The following is a 27,930-nucleotide window of genomic DNA, read 5'->3' on the forward strand; positions in this document are numbered from 1 at the left end:
AAGGTCGGTGAGTTGGTGCGGAGTTTGTCTCGGCACGCGTGGCCGCGCTGGGATGGCGTCCTCCTCGTCTTCCTCCGCAGCGGGTTTGGGCTCGGTCGACCCGCAGCTGCAGCATTTCATCGAGGTAGAGACTCAGAAGAAGTGCTTCCAGCAGCTGGTGCACCAGATGACGGAACTTTGTTGGGAAATGTGCATGGACAAGCCTGGGCCAAAGTTGGACAGTCGGGCTGAGGCCTGTTTTGTGAACTGCGTTGAGCGCTTCATTGATACAAGCCAATTCATCTTGAATCGACTGGAACAGACCCAGAAATCCAAGCCAGTCTTCTCAGAAAGCCTTTCTGACTGACCTGATTATTACCTCTCTGGAAAAGGAAGGTAGTTCAAGAAATGAAGAGCAGTTGATGGGATGGTTGAAGAAAAGGCTGTGGGGGGATCGGCTCCCACCTTTGTCACTCTTGGGACATCCTGTCATCTGAGAATGAACAAAGACCAATTTTTGTGTGTGGGGGTGGTTTGAGGGTCAAATGTGTTTGGGGTTGTGTTTTTTAATGCTAATCTTGGGAAAACAATTGACAGATGAATGGAAAACTCTACTAGGTGTATGTTACTGTATGTGGGACGATGCTTTCCTCATAGTCCCATTAACTGCTTCCTATAATTTTAATAGTGGAACTGCTCTATAATTTGATATGTGGGACCACATAGGTAATAATCTGTTATTTGTGTGGATTCCTTTCAGATTTCTGGAGAGATCGATATACATCTTTGTGTCTCTCAGAAAGGGCAGCAGTGGGGGAAAGAGTAATTTGGTACTTGACTGTAGGCCTCCTTATCTAGTGTTTGATTATCTGTGCTAGAAAAAAAATGTATGGAGTATTCATACAGTACATTTCACCTTTCTAGATTATCTCCCTCCCTTATACTGTGATTCACTTAAATATCTATATATAAAGTACAGTCTTGAGCTAGTACAGGTAGCCTGAGAGTCTAGAGGCCTTTAGTTAAAGGAATCTAGCCAGCGAACATAATTCTCATACTAAACTGCCACAAGGAAGAAGTTAACTTACCCTGTATGTCAGGGTCCAAAAAAATTTAAAGATGTGCCTAAATGAAAAAATAAGTTATAAAGATTTAGGCCAGTCAAAAACTAACAGCAGGGCTTCCCTGGTGGCGCAGTGGTTGGGGGTCTGCCTGCCAGTGCGGGGGACGCGGGTTCGGGCCCTGGTCTGGGAGGATCCCACGTGCCACGGAGCAGCTGGGCCCGTGGGCCACAGCTACTGAGTCTGCGCGTCTGGAGCCTGTGCTCCGCAGCAAGAGGGGCCGCGATGGTGAGAGGCCCGCGCACCGTGGTGAAGATTGGCCCCCGCTTGCCGCAAATGGAGAAAGCCCTCGCACAGAAACGAGGACCCAACACAGCCATAAATAAATAAATAAATAAATTTAAAAAAAGAAAAACAAAAAAAAACTAACAGCAGTTTCAGGTAGAGGTGCATGCCTAATGTAAACCAGCATACTTTCCATTTACTGCGTTCTTTTAATCACTGAAATAAAAACTTCTACAAGATTCAAAAAAAAAAAAAATTCACCAATTAAAGTAAGTGTACAATTCACTAGTTCTTAGTATTTTCACCACCAATATTGTTATCTAATTCCAGAACATTTTTGTCACGCCCCCCACAAAGAAATCTTGTATATGTTAGCTGTTACTCCCTATTTTCCCCTCCCCAACATCCCCTGGCATCCACTAATCTACTTTCTGTCTATACGGATTTGCTCATTCTGGACATTTCATATACATGGAATTATACAATATATGACCTTTTGCTATTGGCTTGAAATATTTCTCCCTTTAATAGTGTCAGTTTTTCGGACTTCCCTGGTGGTACAGTGGTTAAGAATCCGCCTGCCAGTGCAGGGGACACGGGCTCGAGCCCTGGTCTGGGAAGATCCCACATGCCACGAAGCAACTAAGCCCGCGTGCCAAAACTACTGAGCCTGCGCTCTAGAGCCCAAGAGCCACAACTACTGAAGCCCATGCACTTAGAGCCCGTGCTCCTCAACAAGAGAAGCCACCGCAACGAGAAGCCCGCGCACCACAACAAAGAGTAGCCCCTGCTCGCCACAGCTAGAGAAAACCCGCGCGCAGCAACGAAGACCCAACGCAGCCAAAAATAAAAATACAAATAAATAAATAAATAAATTTATTTATTTAAAAATATAGTGTCAGGTTTTATCATTTTAATTCTGTTAGTTTTTTTTGTGTGTATTTGGGACTTGCTTATACTGCATTTGTCTTTTAAGTCATATAGGAGAAAAACTGAATTACAAACAAAAATACATTTATACTGTCTTTTGTATTTCCTTATGTAGTTACCTTTAGTACTTTTTTCATGTGGATTTAAGTTACTGTCTGGTGTTCACCATTCCATCTTGAAAAAAATCTCTTTAGTATTTTCTGTGGGTCAGTTTGCTAGCAGTGGAGTCTTTCAACTGTTGTTTATCTGAGAATGTCTTAATCTCTCCTTCATTTCTGAAGGGTAGTTTTGCTAGGTACAGAATACTTGGTAGGCAGGTTTTTTTCCTCAGCTCTTTGCATATGTCATTGCAATGCCTTCTGGCCTCTATGGTTTCTGATGAAAAATCAGCAATTAGTCTTATTGAAGATTCTTTGTACATGATAACTCCGCTCTTGCTGCTTTAACACTGTCTTTGTCATTTGATGGTTTATGATGTATGTAGATGTGGCTCTCTTTGACTGTATCATGCTTGGACTTCCTTGAGCTTTTGGGATGTGCAGATTAACAGCAGTCATCAAATTTGTGAAATTTTAGGCCATTATTTCTCCAAATACTCCTTCAGTCTCTTTTTCTGTCTCTTCATCTGGAACTCCCATTATGTGTATAATAGGATGCTTGAAGGTGTCCCATAGGACTCTGAGATTCTGTTAATTTCTCTTCGTTCTTTTTTCTTTCTGTTTCTCACACTGGATAATCTCAATTGGCCTATCTTCATGTTCACTGACTCATACTTCTGCCTGTTCAAGTCTGATACTGAGCTTTCTCCAGTCAATTTTTTATTTTAGTTATTGTACTTTTCAACTACAGATCTTCTATTTGGTTCTTTTTTGTAATTTCTCTTTATTGATATTCTCTATTTGGTAAGACACTGTTCTTATACTTCTTTAGACATGGTTTCATTTAGTTCTTTGAACATATTTTAAATAGCTATTTTAACATCTTCATTTAGTAAGTCCAATGTCTGAGATTCCTCACAGACAGTTTCTAAACTGCTATTTTTCTTTTGTATGGTCCATATATATATTTTTTTACTTTGAATTTCCATATCTTGTAACTTTTTGTTGAAAACTGGACATCTTAAAAAATATAATGTGACAACCCTGGAAATCAGAGTCTACTACCTCCCTAGGGTTTCCTGCTGTTGCTTTACGCTGTTTTTTTTTTTTTAAGTAACTTTTCTGAACAAATTCTATAAAGTCTACTGAAGCTGCCACTCAACTAGCTTAGTGGTCAGCTAATGCCTAGATGGAGATATCCTTAAACATCTAGAAACAATAAATCTCCCAGTCTTTGCCGAGGGACTACGTGCACATAGCCATCAACGCTGAGGGCAGGGAGTTATCAATTCGGCCTTAGCCTTCCCTTTCTTCTTGCCCAGAGCCTCAAGGGCAGCCAAAGGTAAAGGGTAGGCCCCTCTCAGATCTTTCCTGAGCATGCACTCAGGCCTGTGCACACTTGTGGTCTTCTAGAGTCCTAGGAATATATCAGTGCTTTTCAACATATCTATGGACATCTCATCCTCAGTTTTTCCGATAAAGCTTTTGGTTAGTCTATTGTTTGTCTCAAGTGTTATCCACTGCCTCATGCATTGTGACATTAAAACAGTTGCTTGGGGACTTCCCTGGTGGTCTAGGGGGTAAGACTCCGAGCTCCCAATGCAGGGGCCCTGGGATCGATCCCTGGTCAGGGAACTAGGTCCTGCAACTAAGGAGTCCGCATGCCGCAACGAAGATCCTGAGTGGTGCAACTAAGACCCGGCACAGCCAAAATAAATAAATTAAATAAATAAATATTTAAGAAACTAAAATAAAACACTTGCCTGTAAGTGTTTTTTGACAAACACCTCACACATAGACACAGAGGCTCATACGCACTGGATAGCTCTGAGTAAGGTCGAATAAAGATAAGCCTTTTGAGTGGAGTCTTCCAGAGAGCCATCAGACAGGTCAAATACTGACAATTCTTTGGGAATGAAATTGTGAAAGAGGTCCAGCTCTGTTCTGCTCCCTCCAGTCCTGGGAATGCAGGCTGATATTTTTCAAGGTTATCAATCACTGAGCTGAGTATGGCAATGAGAATAGGGCAAGGTAAAATGCCACAAGCTTATTACTATTCTTATCAAGGTTCAGCCATTTTTCTTGAATAAATGCTTACTACAAAAGCTACAAGCCTTTGGTTAATTTCCAGAGTTTTGGAAAAGTTTTCCATAAAGTTTTGCCAAAATTCTGTTGCTTTTATCACAGGGCAAAATGTTGGAGGTCTTTACTCCACCATTTTTTTCTGCTATTAACTCCTCACTTTGTTTTAAAACTCCCAGCCAGTTCTCTCCCCATGGCTTTTTGCTCCTATTGACAGTACTAGTACATAAAGTATTTAAATGTCTTTAAATGAATATCAAAATAACATCTATATTATATATTGGTATGAGGTATAAAATGGCTTACAAAAAAAAAGGCATAGTACCTATCTTCACAGAACTTACTGTCAGATATAAATGAAATCCTGTTACTACTTCAGAGTGTTACTTGACCTAATGAGTAAATCTCTAACATCTATCTCTTTCTTTGCGAGGTTACCTTTGCCTTGTTTTTTTGTTTTTGTTTTGTTTTTAATTTATTTATTTTTATTTTTGCCTGTGTAGGGTCTTCGGTGCTGTGCACGGGCTTTCTCTAGTTGCGGCGAGCGGGGGCTACTCTTCGTTGCAGTGCGCGGGCTTCTCATTGCGGTGGCTTCTCTTGTTGCGGAGCATGGGTTCTAGGCATGCGGGCTTCAGTAGTCATGGCTCGCAGGCTCTAAAGCGCAGGCTCAGTAGTTGTGGCGCACAGGCTTAGTTGCTCTGTGGCATGTGGGATCTTCCCGGACCAGGGCTGGAACCCGTGTCCTCTGCATTGGCAGGCGGATTCTTAACCACTGCGCCACGAGGGAAGTCCCTTTGTTTTTGTCTTTAAAAGAATTTTATGAGTTCAATTGTTTACTCATTCTCAACTGAGGAGAAATTATTTGGTCCAAATATCTGCAACGGTTTATGACTTGCCCTTGGCCCCAAACTCTAGTTGGATCTTTCTAGTATCTATAGAATCACAACACACTAATAGACACTATCTATCAGAACAATTCCTAGGCTTTCAGCTAGATCAGCTCTACTGGTCTAAGAAACTATTATTTTCTTCTGTCAACTCCCTCACTCTCAGAATAGATGCAGAACATGATAAATGACAACCTCAAGTATATATAGCCAACAGATCTCTTCTTGTCTAATTGATGCATTCAGTACTTTATTTATACGGACAGTATTTCTCAGGATACAGTGTACCATCCCTGAGTAGTCATTTCCTCTTCCCACTACTGTCCAATTTTTCTCAAAGTTAATGTCTCCAAAGGGAAGAGTTAGGATGTAAATGAATAGAAGTACACAGGAGGCCTCAAAAAATACTGGAACACCTGATTACACTTCTATTGGTACATTCTGTCTTCTGAACTAGGGGGCTGAAAGTGAGACTGAGATAAAAGATTTTCCTACCTACAATCAATTAAGTAAGCTTGTTTTATGTCTCGTAGCCACTAAGTGAGTTTTTAAAATCATAGCCATGCAGGTAGTGAAAATTTCTTCCAGTTCCTGGTTATAGGCTTCATAATCAATCCTAACATATGAGCATTTTGTGGTTCTTTTTTTCAGTGGCATCACAGTGGGAAATCAGGAGCAATTATATCAGGGGCTTTAACTCAGTTACCATTAGATACTAGTTGGGTCCTCTTAAAATTAACAGAAAATCTGCATAAGACCAGGGACAACTACTTTCTTTTTAATTTCTACACCTATAAAGATGTCTATTGACAAATCATGAACAATTTATATCTACACGGAACCAAGTCAACTCCTGTGGACCAATCAATATGTTATCCCAACAATCAAAACCCCGCACCATACCAACTCCGTATCCTTATAATTTTCCACAGAAAATATTTATTCAGTTCCTCCACAGGATGCTATTCATTTTCTAAATCTGCAGTTCTATTGTGGTGATCTCACAGGGATGTTGTGGGATATTTTAAAACTCTAGAGAAACAGTGATATGTAATATCTGGTGTACAGGACAAAAACTAATAGCTAAAGATAGTTTAAAGTTTCAACATTAGATACTGCTACATTCCTTTCAATGCTGCTGTCTGTATCTCTGCAGAGTTGGATTTTTGACAGTTTCTGTAACAAAAGCAATAAATGAGGGTGGTTGTGTCCAATCTCATCTCAAGGTGTGAGAAACTGTGCCCTAATAGCCACACATATCTCGTTAGCAAGTAATTATGCATATTTCTGAACAAAGTAAAATGTTTTCTTTCAAACACAAAACCAAAAATATTTTTGCTTATTAAGCTGTAAGATCAAAACGGTAAGTATTTTTATACCCTAATAACATAATAGCTTAGTATCTGAAAAAATACTTCATGTATTTATATGCTGCTGATGATTTATATCCCCACGATGATGAGAAAAGAAATCACCCAAACACTAAGGTGACTGTGAACAGAGAAAACTTGGAAACCTTTGTCCTAGATGGAGTCCACTAACCCAAACAAGTAACTGTTCATACAATTTTCTTCAAATATTTATCAAATGTTTGAGTGTACACAATACATCTGACCAAATAACTCACCTATCTGAACCAGAGACTGTGTCATGAAAATCTCCATGTTTCACTTAAAGATTAAATAGCACTGAGCTTTCATATGTCATCCAGAATTAAACAGCCAATCCACAAATAAAATTTCAAAAAGTAAAATTTTGAATAATTTCTGCATAATACCTGAGTGTGAGCTCTCAATGGTGGTGTCTGACTTGGAATCCAGAGATGAAGGAATTTGTCTTAATTGGGGAACATAGTACATCTTTGTACTACCAGAAGGCTTATATGGCAACAGTAAAGGCTGGCCTAAGGACATAAAGATCAGAATAATTAATAAGAAAACATTTATTAATTAACTGAACAAATATTAAGTACCTTTAATGTGCCAAGCAGTGGTCAAGATTCTTGGAATGTATCAGTAAACTAGCATTCTAGAAGAGGGAGATAGACAGTAAACAATTAGCATACTAAATAAGTAAATCATCTAGTGTTTTTATAAATTATTAGTGACATAAAAAATTAGAAAATACTGGGACTTCCCTGGTCGTGCAGTGGGTTAAGAATCTGCCTGCCAATGCAGGGGACAGGGGTTCGATACCTGGTCTGGGAAGATCTCACATGCTGTGGAGCAACTAAGCCTGTGCACCACAACTACTGAGCCTGCGTGCCACAACTACCAAAGCCCGCCCGCCCTAGAGCCCGAGCGCCACAACTACTGAGCCCATGTGCCGCAACTACTGAAGCCCACGTGCTCTAGGGCCCTTGTGCTGCGAGTACTGAGCCCTCGTGCTGCAACTACTGAAACCTGTGCGCCTAGAGCCCGCACTCTGCAACAGGAGAAGCCACCACAATAAGAAACCCATGCAGCACAACGAAGAGTAGCCCCTACTCACCACAGCTAGGGAAAGCCCGTGTGCAGCAACAAAGACCCAAAACAGCCACTCCCCCCCCCAAAAAATTAGAAAATGCTGAGGAAGATTAGAAGTATTTGGGAAATTGCAGCAGGATGCAGTTTAAATAGAGTGGTAAGGGTAGGATTCATTGAGAAGACGACTTCTTAGCAATCTATTCCATATTTAGATGGCTCTAACTAAGAAACACTTTATCTTATATTGAACCCAAACCTGGTCGTTGTTAACCCCTACTACTGATCTTTGAAGATTCTCCCTCCAGAGTCATAGAAAGTAAATCTAATTCTCTTCTATGTGGCAGATTTTCAAAATAAGTTTTCCATTATAAAAGTATAAATTCTCAATATTAAAAAAATACACAGAAATAAAAAAGACAAAGTCTTACCACTCAAAGATAACTATTATTAATATTTTAATGTATTTCTACAGGTCTTTCCTCTGTATTGCTTATTTGTTTACATAGTTGTGTATAGTATGTATAATGTGGAATTCAGTTTTTCTACTTTACATTGATAATAAAATATTCATTTTATTTCCTATCTTCACATTTTTTATCATTCTACTACACATTAAGTGTTTTTAACCCTTCTCATAATGTTAAAAATTTAGGCTGGATTAAATTTTCAATAATAAAGAATTCTGTAATAAAGACTTCCTGTTCATAGCATACCCATTCTCCCCTGCTGCCCCATTTCACATAAGTTTCCTGATTTCAGAGTGAAAAATTATGTCATTTATAAAGTTTCGTTTTTTTAAATACTAACTGCTAAAATTCTTTCTAAAATGTCTGTGACATGGTAGTAATTTGATTATTATAGAAGATGAAATCTTTTTCTTCTTCTTATTTTTTTGCTTCATTGGGTCTTCATTGCTGCACGCGGGCTTTCTCTAGTTGCGGTGTGGGGGGCTACTCTTCGTTGTGGTGCGCGAGCTTCTCACTCTTCTCACTGCAGTGGCTTCTCTTGTTGTGGAGCACAGGCTCTAGGCATGCAGGCTTCAGTAGTTGTGGAGCATGGGCTCAGTAGTTGTGGCTCGCGGGCTCTAGAGCACAGGCTCAGTAGTTGTGGAGCACGGGCTTAGTTGCTCTGCGGCATGTGGGATCTTCCCGGACCAGGGCTCGAACCCGTGTCCCCTGCACTGGCAGGTGGATTCTTAACCACTGCGCCACCAGGGCAGTCCCTGAAATCTTTTTCTATACACTTGTTTTTCTTTCATGATGTGGTAGAAACTCTGTCTCTGTAACAGCATTTTGATATTTAGCTGGGTACATACTGCTCATCTGTACACTGTATTTCCCAATCTCCCTTGCAGACATGTATGGACATATGACTGAGTCTGGGCCCATAGGTCAAGGGTGAGAATAATGTCTGCAACTTCCAGGCATCCCATGAAAACACTCCACTGGCTGCTGCTAAAATTTATCCTCCCCATTACTCTTCTTTTCCAGTATTTTCTTTATTATTCTTCCTGAAAAAACTTAAGATCAATTAAACAAGTTCAAAAGAACAATTCCATTAGAATTTTGAGTAGAATTACATTAGAGTTTAAATTCATTTGGGAATAAATGACATCTTTAAATATTCAATTTTCCCATTCAGAAATATCCCATCCCTCCTTTTAGTCTACTGTCCTTTTCTATGCCTACACAAAGGATTAGTATTGCCATCACATGAGCCCTATAAAATTCTTGTTTAGGTTACTCCTCAGTATTCATGGGGTTGTACTGCTCATTCAAATAGAATTTTGTAGATAGCTACCACTTCTCCTGATTAAACACAACAGCTTCTTCAGTTTATCCTTATGGACCATGGTCTTCTCTTGCATCCTGTAATCACCTCTAGATGGACTCCTAGTTGCCCATGTCTAGTTTATAAAAATCAAAATACTCTAGACAGAGTCTGATAGTCCCAGAGTAGAATGAGATCTCCTTCATTCTGGATGCAATAACAACTTATAAACTACTTAGAATTGTGTTACCATCCTTGGCCACTCCATGATTCTGATGATTTGACATGGAATCCATATTACTAGTACCCTGCTTCCAACCAAGGAACTGACTTCATAGTGAAGGAAATGAGACAAAAGGCTGACGACTAAAGGGAGTCACTGTTCTCCTCACAAGCCTGATCACCCACAGCTATGGTAAACTCAAGAACAAAAAAGCGAGTGAACAATTTACTGATAACTGTCATGGCACAAGCTGGGAGGCATCACTTTCTGAGGCTGGAATGCTAGCTTACTGAATACGGCATGTGCTCAGAACCACATGTGGCACTTGCCTATCCCACAGACAGAATGCATGTATTTAGGAACAAAGGCAGAAGCCTTTAAAATCTTTTGCTTTCTATCTCTGTGACTCTGCTTTGTTTGATGGAAGATCTTAGAAATAAGGGAGGGGCACTTCTACCGGGAGACAGGAGCCATCTAGTCATTTTACATTCTTTATGTCACTGAAACAATACAGGGAATAGGATGCCATAGTGTTGACTAAAACTACAATTGACCTTAACTATCAGGGAGAAATAAGGTTACCTTAAAAGAAGAAAGTCAGTAGGAGTATGGCTTACACCTAGGGGACCACTTTACCAAGCCTGGTCATAGAAATTAACAAAAAATTACCTTAAACCTATGCAGGGCTAGCAAAGCCTTAGACTACTTAGGAACACTTGTACCAACCTATCAGGCAAAACCCCAGCCAATGAGAACCTGGCTGAATTCAAGGAGAATGAAGAAATGTATAGAGGCTGGAAGAATTTAAATAACAGGAAAAATAGGTTGTAGCCTCTACTTCTCTTTGGACGTTGCTGTAGTCATTATTGTTAGGATATTGACTTAGTAGTTTTCTTCCTCCACCAGTGTATATAAAGCTTGGTGGTGATGGTTAAATTTACCATTTAGTTCAAAGTTTGCAGAAAATGGACAACAACAATTGGGCAGAATTACAATGGACCCAGAGCAAGAATGGTTACCATGTGGAGATGGAGAATTCAGAGGCAAGATAAGTGGCTTTTTGAAATTCTCAACAACTTTATGTTTGGATGCAGAAGTCTTAAAGTTACTTTGGACTGCCTATCTCTGGGGGAAGAAGCGACTATTCAGCAAATAATGGTTGTTCCTGGGAGAGAAAGAAAGGACTGGAGAAGGGTAAAGAAGAAAGTCCAACCATAAAATTTATTTCTTCAAAAAACTTGCAAATGGAACTAAATATAAACATATAGCATATTACTCTTAATTTGTTAATTCAGAGCAGTGGACACATAGTCATAAATTCAACATGCTATTCTGTATACTTTTTTTTTTTTTTAAAGCAATTCCTTTATTTTTATTATTTATTTATTTATTTTTGGCTGTGTTGGGTCTTCGTTTCTGTGCAAGGGCTTTCTCTAGTTGCGGCAAGCGGGGGCCACTCTTCATCGCGGTGCGCGGGCCTCTCGCTATCGCGGCCTCTCCTGTTGCAGAGCACAAGCTCCAGACACGCAGGCTCAGTATTTGTGGCTCACGGGCCTAGTTGCTCTGCGGCATGTGGGATCTTCCCAGACCAGGGCTCGAACCCGTGTCCCCTGCATTGGCAGGCGGATTCTCAAGCACTGCGCCACCAGGGAAGCCCTATTCTGTATACTTTTAAAATATTTTTTAAAATTTTACTTCTGAATCCACAGAGTTAAAAATATTTTATTATTAAACCAAATAATATTTCTCTTTTAAAGGAGTCCTTTCTACCAAGTACCTGTATGTAAAGGTAAGACCATGAACTGTGGGCTCTCTATAGACTGATCCATTTGATGTCAGAAGAGGTATAAAATACACTTTCACAGTTGGATTTCCTCTCCTGTGCTCTTCCACCAACATGAAAACAGCATAGCCCAGAGTAGCCTGGGTTTCAGTACAAGGCATGTGGAACAGACCCAAACCGTTTTTGCATCCTGATGCCAAACTCCAACGGACTCATAAGCCCATGAGTGAGGAAAGCAAATGTCTGTTGTTATAAAGCACTGAGATTTTCGAGGTTCTTATACAGTATCACGGTGGCAATAGGTAACTGACACATTAAAGGTGTTCTGTGTGATATTGATTAGACTATACATTTGGGGGGCATAATTTTATTTCACAATAAAAGTGTATAAGAAATATAACCATCTCGGGCTGCCCTGATAGCTCAGTGGTTAAGAATCCGCCTGCCAATGCAGGGGACACGGGTGCCAGCCCTGGTCCGGGAAGATCCCACATGCCGCGGAGCAACTAAGCCCATGTGCCACAACTACTGAGCCTGCGCTCTAGAGCCCGCGAGCCACAACTACTGAGCCCATGCACCACAACTACCGAAGCCCACGTGCCTAGAGCCCGTGCTCCACCACAAGAGAAGCCACCGCAATGAGAAGCCCGTGCACCGCAATGAAGAGTAGCCCCCGCTCGCCGCAACTAGAGAAAGGCTGCACGCAGCGATGAAGACCCGACACAGCCAAAATAAAATAAATAAAATAAAAAAAAAAGAAAAGAAATATAACCATTTCAACATATAAATGTATTTATTCAAATTAAATTCAGTGCAATTTAAATGTGGAACTAAGCAATTTTCTTTATACATTTAGGCATATTCCATTTATACCTACAGACAGATAAACTTTTTGCACAAGTAGGAACACTTAAAATCTATTTTGAATAGATTTGTACAAACTGTTGAATACTTTAAAATTAGTAATTGAAAGTTCCCACCCTCATTTGGAGGTAGAATGGGAACTTAACTTTCCAGTTACTGGTCTGAAAAAGAAAATAACTTGCTATAATTTTGAATGTTATATAGTGTAAGCACTATAAAAATATCACTGTCATGATAGCATAGGAACACTCTAAATGTTGTAGACCTTATGGTAGAAATTGCTAGCTGTTCACCAAAACTCATTTCTTTTTCATCCTGGAAAGCACAGCTAAACTATTCCTAGTCAGTGGAAAGTGATGTGGGCCACACCTAGGCCTAGACCATAAAAGCCTCCCAACATGTGCTCCTCCATGCTTTTCGTCCCTTCCAGTTGACTATGATGATGAATCCAAGGTTCCATGTTTTAAAGAAAGCAGAGTCACAGTCAACCTGGGTCCCTGCTCAACGTTTCTTGAGCAAGAAATAGACTGGTATTGTGTTTGCTATCTGTTCACTGTCTCATGCAAAACAATAGTAAAAGAAACAATGCCAAATAATTATCTACCTCCCTAAAATTGAACCTCTATAGTTTTTATGTTTTCATGAACTACTTGCATTCTTATGACAAGTATTATGAGTTGAAAATACGTCAGCCACAAGTAGCATGAGTTTCACATAGGTTGTTAACTTCACTAGAAATTGAAGTAAAAACATAATAAATTATATTCTCTTCATAGCTATGTAAATAAAAGATGTTATCATCATGTACAACCTAATGCTTAAAATTAAAATTAGGTTTTCTAACTAGAAAGACCCAATCAAGAAATTTATTGGTTAATGACACACAAAAGTTGGTAATGTGACCTAAAATTCTCTTACCATCTGTGCCATGAAGAACAGTAATCTGTTGGACTGAAGATGATGAAGCAAACTTGACAGGAACTTTGCCCAACTTCTGTGTACTGAGCTCTGGAATATCATGTCCACGATCTTCAGCATTACCAAAAATCTCAGATGAAAACATGGTTTTTCCTGGACTCTCTGTTGTTATCTGAGTGACTGCATCAGATGATAATTTTCCAGAGACGGGAGAAAACGGGGTCTTAATCTCCTTTGGTGATCTGAACAAAAAAGGGAAAGCACACAGCAGGTCATATCCTTGGCTTATCAAATACTGTAATTTCTTTCCAAATGTGGCTTCAATATTTTTTGGAGACACATCCAACTCCAATGGTTAAGTTATTTCTGCAGTACCCTTTGCTTTTTTACATACTTATTACAGGGTGATCATGCATGAGTTTACTTTTACTTATTTTAAAATCTACTTTTATTTTGGATTTAGAATGCTATTATATAAGGAAAGGGTACTTTTCAGTTGAAGTGGAAAGATATCCATTACAAAATAATTACTGGAAGTCCACTATAAATTAGGGGACTATGCTAAACGCATAGAGTGTACAAAAATAAAAAAGAAGCAGAGCCTTTCCTCAAAGAGTTTATATGTCAGTGGGGGAACCAGAGGTTTTTAAGGTTGTAATTATGTATATAGATGATAAAGAATCCATATTAAAACATAATGGAGTAAATAAATGAGTGTATAAATAAATAAATAATAGGAGGGAGGGAGAAGACAAATCTTGCCAACAGAAGAATTCCATATGTAGGTAACCTCCCCCACGCCACCCCCCCCCCCCCCCCGCCGGCATCCATCTCCTCCCCAAGGAGGTGGAGGTGAAGCTTAATCTTCCCCTTAAGTCCAGTCCTGGGCTGGCCTTAATGATTGAATTCCAAAGAGAGTATAAAATGGGAGAAAAAGTAACTTTACAGTGGAGAAACCAAGCAAACACCATGTTATGCAAGTGATGATGTTTCACATCACCAGTGATGTCACGGAGACACTACATACTCTCTGTTATGATGTGATGAGACGGTTACTTCGCTTCTGTGGTATTCTTTGTCAAAACCTATAACTCCAGTCTAATCATGAGAAAAACATCAGCCAAACCCAGACTGAGGACAATTCTACAAAATATCAGACAAATATTCCTCAAGACTGTCAAAATCATAAAAAACAAGGAAGGAATGAGGAACTGTCATAGACCAGAGAAGACTAAGGAGACATGACAACTAACTAAGTGGAATGTGATATACTGGATTGGGTCCTAGAACAGAAAAAGGTCATTAACAGGAAAACTGGTGAAATCCAAAAAAAGTCTTAAGTTTAGTTAATAGTAATGTATAAATGTTGGCTTTTTAATTTTGAAAAATATAGTATGGTAGTATAAGATGTTAGCAATAGGAAAAACTGGGAGAGAGGTAAAGGGAACTCTGTTTGTATCTTTTCTGCAGATTTGAAACTATTTGAAAATAAAAAAGGTCATTTTTAAAAAATGGAGTAATACTGTATTGTATTATATCACAGAAGAAGAAGACCTTTTAAAAGGTCTTTTAAATCTCTACCCTCTATATACTATTCACTAATTAAAAGGACAATTATGAGAAAAGAAAATAGGCCCATCTCCTTTATGTATACAGAAGCAAAAATCATACACAAAATGTTAGACAATCAAATGTAGAGTGTGTGAGTGAGTGAATGTGTGTGTGTGTGTGTGAATTCCTACCAAGTTGTTTTACTCCAGAAATGCAAGGTGAGTTAACATTCAAATATCAATAAATGTCATGCACCACATGAATAAAATAAAGGAGAAAATGTATATGATCATATCAGTATAGTCAGATAAAGCATTTGATAAAATTCAATAATTATGTATGATTAAAAACTCATAGCAAAGGGAAACTACAAAAAACTTTAGAGCCACCATCCTATTTATAGTGAAATGTGGAGAATGTCCACTGTAAGATTAGGAACAAAATAAGAATGCCAACTCTTACCTTTTCTATTCAACCTGTTAGTAAAAGTATTAAATGGCATTAGCAGTAAGGCAGGAAAATGAAATCAGAAATATAAGGCTAAGAAAGGAAGAAATAATACTGTCACTTTCCATATTTGATATAATTAAGGATACAGAAAATCCAAAACCATCTACAGATAACTTATTAGAATATCAGTTAGTTTTTAGAAGAGTTGCCAGATAAGAGACCAAACATTAAAAAATTCCACTAACATTTTTCTGTGTCTGAAAAGTTATAAAATTAAAAACTAAAAAATATGCCATCTACATTATCATCAAAACATCATATACCTAATAATAAGTGTAATAAAAAATGTAAGAACCCTGAACAGAAAACTATTAATATATCATAGAGAGAAATTAAAGGTGATCTAAATAGGATTTCTACTTTGAGGCAGGATATATAGGCATACCTCACTTTATTGCACTTCACTTTATTGTACCTTGCAGATAATGCTTTTTTTTTTTTTTTTTTTTTTTTTGTAACAAATTGAAGGTTTGTGGCAACCCTGTGTCAAGCAGCTCTACTGGTGGTGCCATTTTTTGCAACAGCATTTGCTCACTTCGTGTCTCTATGTCATGTTTTGGTAAGTCTCACAATATTTCAAACTTTTTCACTATTATACTTGTTACATGATCTGTGATCAGTGATCTTTGATGTTACTATTGCAAAAAGATTACAGCTTGCTGAAGGCTCAGATGATGGGTAGCATTCTTAAAGTCTGCTTTCAAATTAAGATATGTACTTTTTTTAGACATAATGCTATTGCACACTTAATAGACTACAGTATAGCATAAACATAACTTTTACATGCACTGGGAAACCAAACAACTCGTGTGACTTGCTTTCTTATGATATTCTCCTTATTGTGGTGTCTGGGACCAAAGCCATATCTCCATAATAATATGCCTGCACTAGGTAGGCACAGGCCATCACTCCTGCTGCAACGAGCAAACAAACTTGAATAAAGGATCATCGAGCTAAGGAAGCAATCAAGAAACAATATCAACTAGTATGCTAGAGAGGGACATTTAGAGATTTGGAGCAGGGGTTTGGTGTAGGGAGACATACTCCACTGGAAAAGAGAAATCACCATACCTTTTGATGAACTCATTTGCTGGCATGATGGAGTGAAATCTAGCAGAATGTCAAGCCGATTTCCCCCACAGGACATTTCCTTAGTGTCAGGGTGGTACAGGATGATGGGGGACTGAGCCAAGAAAGCAGAGTGAAATTTCCTGCACAGTCATGGCACGAACAAACCAAATCCCGCTAGATAAAGGGGCCTGTGACAATCATTAGGTCTCCTCTTCAAGACATTTGCCAGTTTTTGAACCTATAGAAAGCAGGAAGCTTAAATACCTAATGCCTGAGGGAGAGAACTTTCCAAAGTGAGGAATCAGAGACCTACCAGACTCACAGTAAAAACCCAGAAGTGCCATCCCCAAGAAGGGGGCTGAGTCAGAAAAAGTGAAATCATCTGCAATGTTTCAGTGTTTATGAGACAAATTTTCATTGAGAAAGTGTAACGGTAACAAATACATAGCTGGTCTCTCCTTACATTTGCCATACTCTGAAGCTGTGAGAACTGAGAGCCTAAAGAGCTGAATTCAAACATCTGAAAGACTGAAGTCAATAACTGACTGTATTTATTGAAGAATCAAAGACCTGTCAGGCTCACAGCAAAAATCCAGGGAGGCCACAAATCAGGAAAAATCATAGGTAGGATGAGACAAGTAAAGCTCCAACCCAGTTCTGACCTAGTAAAATTCCTGAAATGACTGAAATGATCAGCCACTCTGATTAACAGAGAAAGGGGTAAATCTTCTCTGGTTCAAAGTAATAGCATCTTCAGTCTCTATGAATTTTTTATTCACCATGTCCAGCACACAATCAAAAATTATGAAATTCCTGAAGCAGGAAAAAGTGACTAAAAATTAAGACAAAAAAAAAAAAAAAAAAAAACAAAACAAGAAAAATTGATTTAGAGGGAATTCAGATTCTGGAGTTAGCACAGAACTTTAAAATGACTATATTGAGAGTAAAAGATGGGGATTAATAGATTAAAATATGGAGAATCTCAACAGAAAATTGGAATCAATTTTAAAAAATCAAATACAGATAAATGAAAAATAAGAAAACTGATCCCCAGCAGACCTTAGGGAATACTAGAAGAAATTTTTTTAGGCTGAAGTAAAATGGCCCAACATAGAACAGAGCTGGCCTCTCCGTCCCATATTGAACTCGAGTTGGAAGAGGCGAGTCCGGTCTCAAAACGGAGGTAAAACCGCCGCCCGGTCGCCCCCAGCCCGACTCCGGCCGTCGCCGCCGCCGCCGCCGCCGCCGCCGCCACCGCCGCCGCCGGGGGGGGTGGGGAGGAGGGCCATGATCCAAAGGAACCAGAACAGTTGAGAAAACTGTTTATTGGTGGTCTGAGCTTTGAAACTACAGACGATAGCTTAAGAGAACATTTTGAGGAATGGGGCACACTTACAGATTGTGTGGTGATAAGAGACCCCCAAACAAAACGTTCCAGGGGCTTTGGTTTTGTGACTTACTCTTGGGTTGAAGAGGTGGATGCAGCAATGTGTGCTCGACCACACAAGGTTGATGGGTGTGTAGTGGAACCAAAGAGAGCTGGTTCTAGAGAGGATCTGTAAAGCCTGGTGCCCATCTAACAGTGAAGAAAATTTTTGTTGGTGGTATTAAAGAAGATACAGAAGAATGTAATTTGAGAGACTACTTTGAAAAGCATGGCGAGATTGAAACCATAGAAGTTATGGAAGACAGGCAGAGTGGAAAAAAGAGAGGATTTGCTTTTGTAACTTTTGATGATCATGATACAGTTGATAAAATTGTTGTTCAGAAATACCACACTATTAATGGGCATAATTGTGAAGTGAAAAAGGCCCTTCCTAAAGAAGAAACGCAATCTGCTGGATCACAAAGAGGTCGTGGAGGTGGATCTGGCAACTTTATGGGTCGTGGAGGAAACTTTGGAGGTGGTGGAGGTAACTTTGGCCGTGGTGGAAACTTGGTGGAAGAGGAGGCTATGGTGGTGGAGGTGGTGGCAGCAGAGGTAGTTATGGAGGAGGTGATGGTGGATAGAACGGATTTGGAGGCGACGGTGGTAACTATGGCGGTGGTCCTGGTTACAGTAGTAGAGGAGGCTATGGTGGTGGTGGACCAGGATATGGAAACCAAGATGGGGGATATGGTGGCGGTGGTGGAGGATATGATGGTTACAATGAAGGAGGAAATTTTGGAGGTAACTATGGTGGTGGTGGGAGCTATAATGATTTTGGAAATTATAGTGGACAACAGCAATCAAATGATGGACCCATGAAGGGAGGCAGTTTTGGTGGAAGAAGCTCGGGAAGTCCCTATGGTGGTGGTTATGGATCTGGTGGTGGAAGTGGTGGATATGGTAGCAGAAGGTTCTCAAAACTCACAAGAAAAGGGCTACAGTTCTTGGCAGGAGAGAGAGCGAGGAGGTGTCAGGAAAGCTGCAGGTTACTTTGAGACAGTCGTCCCGAATGCATTAGAGGAACTGTAAAAATCTGCCACAGAAGGAACGATGATCCATAGTCAGAAAAGTTACTGCAGCTTAAACAGGAAACCCTTCTTGCTCAGGACTGTCCTAGCCACAGTTTGCAAAAAGTGCAGCTATTGATTAATGCAATGGAGTGTCAATTAGATGTACATTCCTGAGGTCTTTTATCTGTTGTAGCTTTGTCTTTTTCTTTTTCTTTTCATTACATCAGGTATATTGCCCTGTAAATTGTGGTAGTGGTACCAGGAATAAAAAATTAAGGAATTTTTAACTTTTCAATATTTGTGTAGTTCAGTTTTTCTACATTTTAGTACAGAAACTTTAACAAAATGCAGCTTTGAAGGTGTTTCCTTGTGAGTTAACAAGAAGATCATTGTTAATTAATATTTTGTATGAATTTTGCTGAAGTTAACTGTAAAGAAACACCTGCTGACTTGCAGTTTAAGGGGATCTATTCTCCCCATTTCCAAACCATGAAATGAATGGGCTCTGACATGTGGAGAGAATAGATATTTGTGTTTGCAATGTGTGTCTTAGATAATAGACTTGGGTATTTAAATTAGCATATTTGTGAATTTAATAGCATTAAGACTTACTTCAAATGAAAAATCTCAAAATTCAAAAAAAAAAAAAAAAAGAACAGAGCTGGGAGCTCGATTGGAGCTGCCTGTGGGGGAGGAGCGCCGCCGCCGCCGCCGAGAGCTGGGAGCTCGATTGGCGCTGCCTGCGTGGGAGGAGCGCCGCCGCGAGCTGGGAGCTCGATTGGCGCTGCCTGCGGGGGAGGAGCGTCGCCGCCGCCGCCGCCGCTGCCGCCGCCGCCGCCGCCGCCGCGAGCTGGGAGCTCAGTTGGCGCTGCCTGCTGGGGAGGAGCGCCGCCGCCGCCGCCGCCGCGAGCTGGGAGCTCGATTGGCGCTGCCTGCGGGGTGGAGCGCCGCCGCCGCGAGCTGGGAGCTCGATTGGCGCTGCCTGCGGGGGAGGAGCGCCGCCGCCGCCGCCGCCGCGAGCTGGGAGCTGGATTGGCGCTGCCTGCGGTGGAGGAGCGCCGCCCCCGCGAGCTGGGAGCTGGATTGGCGCTGCCTGCGGGTGAGGAGCGCCGCCGCCGCCGCCGCGAGCTGGGAGCTGGATTGGCGCTGCCTGCGGGGTAGGAGCGCCGCCGCCGCCGCCGCCGCGAGCTGGGAGCTCAGTTGGCGCTGCCTGCGGGGGAGGAGCGCCGCCGCCGCCGCCGCCGCGAGCTGGGAGCTCGATTGGCGCTGCCTGCGGGGGAGGAGCGCCGCCGCCGCCGCCGCGAGCTGGGAGCTGGATTGGCGCTGCCTGCGGGGGAGGAGCGCCGCCGCCGCCGCGAGCTGGGAGCTCAGTTGGCGCTGCCTGCGGGGGAGGAGCGCCGCCGCCGCCGCCGCCGCGAGCTGGGAGCTCAGTTGGCGCTGCCTGCGGGGGAGGAGCGCCGCCGCCGCCGCCGCCGCGAGCTGGGAGCTCGATTGGCGCTGCCTGCGGGGGAGGAGCGCCGCCGCCGCCGCCGCGAGCTGGGAGCTCGATTGGCGCTGCCTGCGGGGGAGGAGCGCCGCCGCCGCCGCGAGCTGGGAGCTGGATTGGCGCTGCCTGCGGGGGAGGAGCGCCGCCGCCGCCGCGAGCTGGGAGCTCAGTTGGCGCTGCCTGCTGGGGAGGAGCGCCGCCGCCGCCGCCGCCGCGAGCTGGGAGCTCGATTTGCGCTGCCTGCGGGGTGGAGCGCCGCCGCCGCGAGCTGGGAGCTCGATTGGCGCTGCCTGCGGGGGAGGAGCGCCGCCGCCGCCGCCGCCGCGAGCTGGGAGCTGGATTGGCGCTGCCTGCGGTGGAGGAGCGCCGCCCCCGCGAGCTGGGAGCTGGATTGGCGCTGCCTGCGGGTGAGGAGGGCCGCCGCCGCCGCCGCGAGCTGGGAGCTCGATTGGCGCTGCCTGCGGGGTAGGAGCGCCGCCGCCGCCGCCGCCGCGAGCTGGGAGCTCAGTTGGCGCTGCCTGCTGGGGAGGAGCGCCGCCGCCGCCGCCGCCGCGAGCTGGGAGCTCGATTGGCGCTGCCTGCGGGGGAGGAGCGCCGCCGCCGCCGCCGCGAGCTGGGAGCTCGATTGGCGCTGCCTGCGGGGGAGGAGCGCCGCCGCCGCCGCCGCGAGCTGGGAGCTGGATTGGCGCTGCCTGCGGGGGAGGAGCGCCGCCCCCGCGAGCTGTGAGCTGGATTGGCGCTGCCTGCGGGTGAGGAGCGCCGCCGCCGCCGCCGCCGCCGCCGCCGCCGTCGCCGTCGCCGTCGCCGTGAGTGAGGAAGCGCCTCGGTCAGGCCTGCTGAGGGCCCTCGCCGACGCCTGGGCTTACCCGCCGCCCCGCCAGCTCCGCTCGTTTCCCGTCCCCCGCGGCCCGGCGCGGGGCAGGCCTGCCGGGGCCATGGAGGACGAGGTGGTCCGCATTGCCCAGAAGATGGACAAGATGATGCAGAAGAACGCGGTAAGCGCGGCGGGCGGCGCGGGCCGGAGGGAGGCTGGGCGGCGGGCGGGGGTCAGTCGGCCTGAGGGGTTTCCCGGCCCGCGGTGAGCGCGGCGGGTGCCGCGTGACGGCGGCGAGGCCCGCGCTCTGGGGAGGGGTTCCTGGGGAGGGGGGAGCTTCGTGTCCCGCGGCCGCGTCCCGGGCAGGGGTCCTGGGGGGCGTCCTGTCTCGCAGCCGCGTCCCGGGCAGGGGTTCTGGGGGGCGTCCTGTCCCGCAGCTGCGTCCCGGTCAGGGGTTCTGGGGGGCGTCCTGTCCCGCGGCCGCGTCCCGGGGAGGGGGTCCTGGGGGGGTCCCGGGGAGGGCGTCCGGTCCCGCGGCCACCGGCGCTGGGGCCCGCCCTGGGCGCCCGAGGCCCCTCGTGATTAGCGCAGCCCGGTAAACTCCATCGAGGCGTCCTCTTCATTATTTTAAACGTGACGGTGGTAAAGCCTCGCTGGTTTAGCTGAAGAGTGCAGAGAGCCCTCCCTGTTTGAAAAGAATTCGTTGTCTTTCCCGGGCTCATTGGCCAGCAGCGAGAAAACAACATCAAACAGAGGTTTGTGATCAGTTTTAGACATGAAACTGTTCAAGCAAAACGTGAATTTCCTGGATCTTATTTTTGAGGAAGGCTGAACATTCCCTTGATTGTCTCAACTCTCCTGCATGTTTGCTTAGCAATTAAAAAAGGTGAACTATGCCAGCGTACTTGGCAAGTTGCTAAACTTTTTGGAAAAAGTGGATCTTGTTAGGCCGCGGAGTGCGGGGAGCTGTGTTTAAGGCACTGCCGCCGACGAGGCTGTGCTGCCGGCTGGATTTGGACACATGTCGTTGCTGGTCCTCTCAGTGGTTTACGGTTGCTACCGGTGGCGTTTTCTGTTACTGATAACGTGTGCACGTGAACGTGTTCTCTTGTGGTTTGTATGAGGTGCTCCAGTTTTTGCATTTCTGTCCACCTGTGTGGGTCACTCTCAGTCCCTTGCTTCCGAGTCGTCTATATTTTCAGCTAAACTTCTGAAATTCCAAGTCAAACGAATGTGAAGGAGAGAAGGGCTGCTCTGATTTGCACAGCACTTTGGAGTTACAAAGCGTTTGTGCAGAATTCTTTGGCGACTCACGACAGCTGTGTTGCATTCATTTTACAGAATAAGAAACTGAGTCAGACCAAGCAGTTCACCTCCTTAAATGAAGTGTGCGTTGTGGATTAAGCCAGGACCCGAGTTTCCTGCTGGGCAGCATGCAGAAGTAATGTTAAACACCGAATTCTTAAGACTTCAGACTTGGTGTGCGCCTCTTTTCCTTTAACAGGTGCATTGCCCGGCGTGTAATTTCATACCCTGTTAATCTGTCTTTGCAATTTTGGCTTTTTAAAGTACCTCCTGTTTGTTTTCTGTTCCAGACGTTGCCTGTGCCATTTATTTTTTCTGTTGATACAGGCCTTTCATTCCTCACTGCAAGTGATGAGTTCTGTATATTTGATTGGCTGAACGTTTCTGTTATTCTGTTTAAACTGGCAAGTTTTTTTTCTTTGCCTAGAGAACCCTAGACTCCCCTAGTAGAAGCTGGCTCCTAGGGAAAAAGGCCGTTTCTTGGGTAATTTTTTTCTCGAACTCAGGCTATAAAATGTGTACCTTTTAATCATCTAGTGCACTAGGTGTTTTTGTTTGTTTCCTTTCCTTGAAATAGACGTTTCCTAGAAATGAGGAATTCCTTAGTGAGCAAGTATGGAGAAGACCAGTTTGTATTTATCTGCAGTTCTCAAATTATAAACACATAATGCGTCAGCAGGAGAATGAGGATAAGCTCCACAGATAATCCTCAAGTCTCATTTTTCTTTTCAAATCTTATATTTCTAGTAGTACAGAACTTTACCAATATAAAAACTTGCCCCCCCCCCCCCCAAAAAAAAAGAACAGAACTGCAGGAAAGAGCAAAGAGCACTTAAAGTCTGTGTGTGTGTTTAATATATATATGTACATATACCCAGGTACATACACCTTTATATTTATATGTTGTTTTGTAAATAAATGACAATAATAATGTCTTGTGGAGATGTAGAACAGAAGTATACAACAAAAGCACAAACAGCAGGAGGGGGCAAATGGAATTAAACTGTTAAACCTCCATGGGATGGTTCCATGGAGGAGGCAGAGAGGGGGATGGGATCCTCGAAGAGCTGCTGAAGACCTTGCATTTTTTGCAGATCTCTTTAGAATGCTACTTGTATATTATGCTCTCACTGAGTGCACCTGGCTGAGCTATGGCACATTAGCACGGTAAACATTTGTCAGATTTGCCCTAGTCAGAAAATTTTCTATACCTGCCATCCTGCTTGGCACTTAAAATAGTTTTTTTTTTTTAAGGTCTCTATGATATAGGGATGATGGGTGAAGAAGGTAGGCTGCAGGGTAATAATGTAGTATGTATGATCCCATTTTGATACAGTAAACAGAAAGTATTAAATGCATGCCTGTTTGTATGAGCAGTGAGTTTGCATGGTTATCTCAAGAGGGAGGGAATGGGACGGGTAGAGAAAGAGATTGACCACAGGCTATTGTTTTACTTGTTACAAGAGGCATGTGTTGCCTTCATTTCTGATTAAGCTTTTTGTTTACAGATTATTGTAGGTTTACATGCAGTTGTAAGAAATAATAGTGAGATAGGTCCTGTGTGTCCTTTACCCAGTTTTCCCCAATGGTAACATCTTACAGAACCATAGTATACTGTCACAACCTGGGTATTGCCATTGACACAGTCAAGATACAGAACATTTCCATCCCACAGGATCTCTCCTGATGCCATTTTATAGCCACTGCTGCTCCCCCACTCCCCACCAAATCATAATGATCTGATAGTGCAGTGGATAAAGTTGCACTAAAGTTTTTGTGCAGATGATCAAGGGAAAATAGCCCCTGGGGAAGATGGCCCATCTCCCAGTCCCCCGGCCCTATCTGTCCCTGGCAACCTGTCATTTCAAGAATGTTATGTGGGACTTCCCTGGTGGCGCAGCGGTTAAGAATCTGCCTGCCATTGCAGGGGACATGGGTTTGATCCCTTGTCCGGGAAGATCCCACATGCCGCGGAGCAACTAAGCCCATGCGCCACAATGACTGAGCCTGCGCTCTAGAGCCCGGGAGCCACAACTACTGAGCCCACGTGCCACAACTACTGAAGCGCGCGTGCCTAGAGCCCGTGCTCTGCAACAAGAGAAGCCACCGCAGCGAGAAGCCCGCGCACTGCAACAAAGAGTAGCCCCCGCTCGCCGCAACTAGAGAAAGCCCACACGCAGCAACGAAGACCCAACGCAGCCAAAAATAAAATAAATTAACTAATTAATTAAAAAAAAAGAATGCTATGTGAATAAAATCATATAGTGTGTAACCTTTTTTTTTTTTCTTAATTAAAAAAAAGTTTGTTTTTGGCTGCGCTGCCGGTTATGCGATCTTAGTTCCCCGACCAAGGATTGAACCCAGCCCAGGTAGTGAAAGTGCTGAGTGCTAAACACTGGCCCGCCAGGGAATTCCCAGTATGTAACCTTTTGGATTGGCCTTTTTCAATCAATGTAATTCCCTGGAGAGTCATCCAAATTGCATGAATCAATAGTGCTCCTTTTTTTTAAAAAAAAAAAATATATATATTTATTTATTTATTTGGCTGTGCGGGTATATAGTTGCAGCATGCGGGATCTAGTTCCCTGACCAGGGATGGAACCTGGGCCCCCTGCATTGAGAGTGCAGAGTCTTAACCGCTGGAACACCAGAGAGGTCCCAGTGCCGCTTTCTTTTTAATTGCTGAGTAGTATTCCATGGTTTGGCTATACTTCAGTTTGTTTAATCACTTGCCCATTGAAGAACATCTGAGTTTTTTCCCATTTCTTGACTATTACTGAGAGAGATGCTGTGGACATTTGTGTACCTTTTTTTGTGCGAACATGCGTTCTCTGGGGTAAATGCCGTATGGTAAGTGTTGCTTTTTTTTTTTTTTTTTTTTTTTTGGCTACGCTGTGCCACATGTGGGATCTTGGTTCCCCAATCAGGGATCGAGCCCGTGCCCCCTGCATTGGGAGCTTGGAGTCTTAACCACTGGACTGCCAGGGAAATTCCTGTATTGCTCCCCCTGCCCCACTTGATTGATTGATTGATTGATTGGTTGATTGGCTGTATTGGGTCTTAGTTGCGGCACGCGGGACCTTCGTTAAGGCATGTGGGATCTTTTTTGTCATTGCGGCGCACGGGCTCTTCGTTGCAGCATGAGAGCTTCTCTCTAGTTGTGGCGTGCGGGTTTTCTCTCTCTAGTTGTGGCACGTGGGCTCTGTAGTTGTGGCGTGCAGGCTCCAGAGCGCGTGGGCTCTGTAGTTTGCTGCACGTGGGCTACCTCATTGAGGTGTGCGAGCTCAGTAGTTTGGCGCGAGGGCTTAGTTGCCCCGCGGCGTGTGGGATCTTAGTTCCCCGACCGGGAATCGAACCCACGTCCCCTGCATTGCAGGGCGGATTCTTTACCACTGAACCACCAGGGAAGTCCCTGTATTGCTTTTTTAAATTAAAAAAAAAAAAAAAAAAGGAAAAGCAATCAGAGGTAAAACAACTAATTATATGATTGCCTTTCAAAGTACATATTCAAACCCTACATTGTTGGTGTACATAACTTCTTTATGTTGATTTCTGGTGTTTAGCTCTAGTAACAAGACAATAATAATAACGCTGTAGTTTTCCTTGTTTCTTTCAACTGATGATCTGTGTATTTCTTACAAATAATAATTAACACTCACAAGCTACCAGGAGGCAAGTAATGGTTAGTGCTGGTGTGGTTAACTCCTTTATAGATAGGGAGGTTGAGGCATGGATATTGTGGAATTTGCCATGTTGAGGCATGGGTATTGTGGAATTTACCTAAGGTTATAACACTGTGTTCTGACTCAGATTCATTCAGATTTACTCCTTCTCTTTCTGTCTCCTGAATTAATAACTCTTTGTAATTTTGACCTAGGTGTGAGGACACGAAAAGGGTTTTTTCCTGTACCTGAGGTTTAGTGCTTGTTTTATAGAAGCAATATAGTATAGTGGTTAGAGTATGCACTTTAGCATCTGATTTTTTTTTCTTCTTAAGTCTTTAATGAATTTGTTACAATATTGCTTCTGTTTTATGTTTTGCACATGCCGGAAAGGTAATAGGCCTTGGCCCCTGGGCCTGGGCTTCGTCTCTTGTGCTGTCTCCTGTCCCTGTTGCCCCCGCGCGCTGGCCCGTCCGTGCTGTGCCAGGGGATATTGGTCGTCTCCCGGCTCAGTTCACAGTAGCTGAAAGGGACAGTGTGTAATGTTCTGATTTCTGCCCATCGTTTTCAAAGGGAGGCTCTGGCCATTGCTCCTCTGGTAAAATGCAGAGGGAGTGCTTTTTAAGATGGGACTGTCAGTGTTAGGGCCACTCCTTAATTACCAAAACGGAATCCCCTTCAGTTCCTCCAGCTGTGTTGTTTTGGCACAGAAAATGTGAGTAATAGGAATTTGGAACTAAGTTGGAGTGAAAAAACGCACCGGTCCCGCCGAATTTTCCATCGAAACAGTTGATTTGTGTTGTCTCTAGGAATTCTAAAGGGCGTACCGTTGCTTCCTAACCGGTGTCATTTGGGAGATCTACCTCTGTACGTTCAAATGATTAATTTTGAGACTTTGCTCATGTGTGCAGTAAACCCTTTAATTCCCTAAGACCTTCCTTTCCTCCATCTCATACCCCATTAAGCCCGCTTCAGTTTATCTCCTGAATTTCTTTGGAATCTGTCAGCTCTCCCTCAACATTCTAATACTGAACTTGCCTGTCTGTTGCGATTAGGTCCTAACTAGTGTCCATATATCTTGTTTCCTTCCAATCCATTCTTCACACAAGAAACCTTCAAAGCAAGTTGGAACATTGCTCATAAACATCGCTCACAAACATTGTTTTGAGAATAGAAAACACAGTGTTGGCCTTTAAGACTCTGCGTGGTCTAGAATCCTCTCTGCTTCTCTAGCCCCATCTTGTGCCACTTGTGCCCTCACTGTCTATGCTTCAGATACACTGAATTAACCTTAGTTCTCACTCATCTGACAGAAGTCAGTTGAGAAATTATTTTTCACTGTGATTCCTAGCATTAAGGAATTTGATGATCAGGTTTTGTATGAGGACTAAAACTAAACTGGGAAGTGGAAGAATTGAGTTTAAACTGTGTCAGTCAACACGCATGTATTAATGATACCTAAGTATTGAACACGGGACTAGGTTTCATGAGGGATACAGAAGTTCTGGCCATCTCTGGTTTTGGATATCCCTTATTTGTTGAGACCTTTGCGTTGTTTGGTTGCCTTTTGTCTGTTTTCCAGATGGGAAAACAGGAACAAGGGAAGTATAGGTTATTACTAAGTGGGGTTGAACAAGTGGAGCAGCAAACTGCAAAGCAGAAAGAAGAGGGACGTACTATAGAGGGATATGATTTCCATTTTCAAGGCGCCTGCGTCCTGTGCAGGGAGACAGCCTAACATAACATG

At 43.4% G+C, this 27,930-nt stretch overlaps 2 long non-coding RNA genes and 2 pseudogenes across 4 annotated transcripts; 2 read left to right on the forward strand and 2 right to left on the reverse strand.

The window, feature by feature from the left end:
* The first annotated feature begins 6 nt into the window (after nt 1-6).
* LOC309654233 (mitochondrial import inner membrane translocase subunit Tim8 A pseudogene) lies at nt 7-1,151 on the forward strand (annotated as a pseudogene). Its single transcript has one exon. The product of its transcript is annotated as a mitochondrial import inner membrane translocase subunit Tim8 A pseudogene (transcript).
* Nucleotides 1,152-2,411: 1,260 nt separating this feature from the next.
* LOC309654237 lies at nt 2,412-14,140 on the reverse strand. Its single transcript, XR_014260063.1, has 2 exons — nt 13,346-14,140; nt 2,412-7,225 (listed from the first exon to the last, which is right to left on the reverse strand). It is a non-coding gene; the product is annotated as an uncharacterized lncRNA (long non-coding RNA).
* LOC309654236 lies at nt 8,278-11,948 on the reverse strand. Its single transcript, XR_014260062.1, has 2 exons — nt 11,450-11,948; nt 8,278-11,119 (listed from the first exon to the last, which is right to left on the reverse strand). It is a non-coding gene; the product is annotated as an uncharacterized lncRNA (long non-coding RNA).
* A 1,817-nt stretch (nt 14,141-15,957) lies between the features above and the next one.
* On the forward strand, nt 15,958-27,467 carry LOC309654232 (heterogeneous nuclear ribonucleoprotein A3 pseudogene; annotated as a pseudogene). The gene is made up of 3 exons: nt 15,958-15,965; nt 17,688-18,287; nt 27,459-27,467. The product of its transcript is annotated as a heterogeneous nuclear ribonucleoprotein A3 pseudogene (transcript).
* Nucleotides 27,468-27,930: the final 463 nt, after the last annotated feature.

Source organism: Balaenoptera physalus (assembly GCF_965194825.1).
Source record: "Balaenoptera physalus genome assembly, contig: HAP1_SCAFFOLD_2346, whole genome shotgun sequence".
NCBI lineage: Eukaryota > Metazoa > Chordata > Mammalia > Artiodactyla > Balaenopteridae > Balaenoptera > Balaenoptera physalus.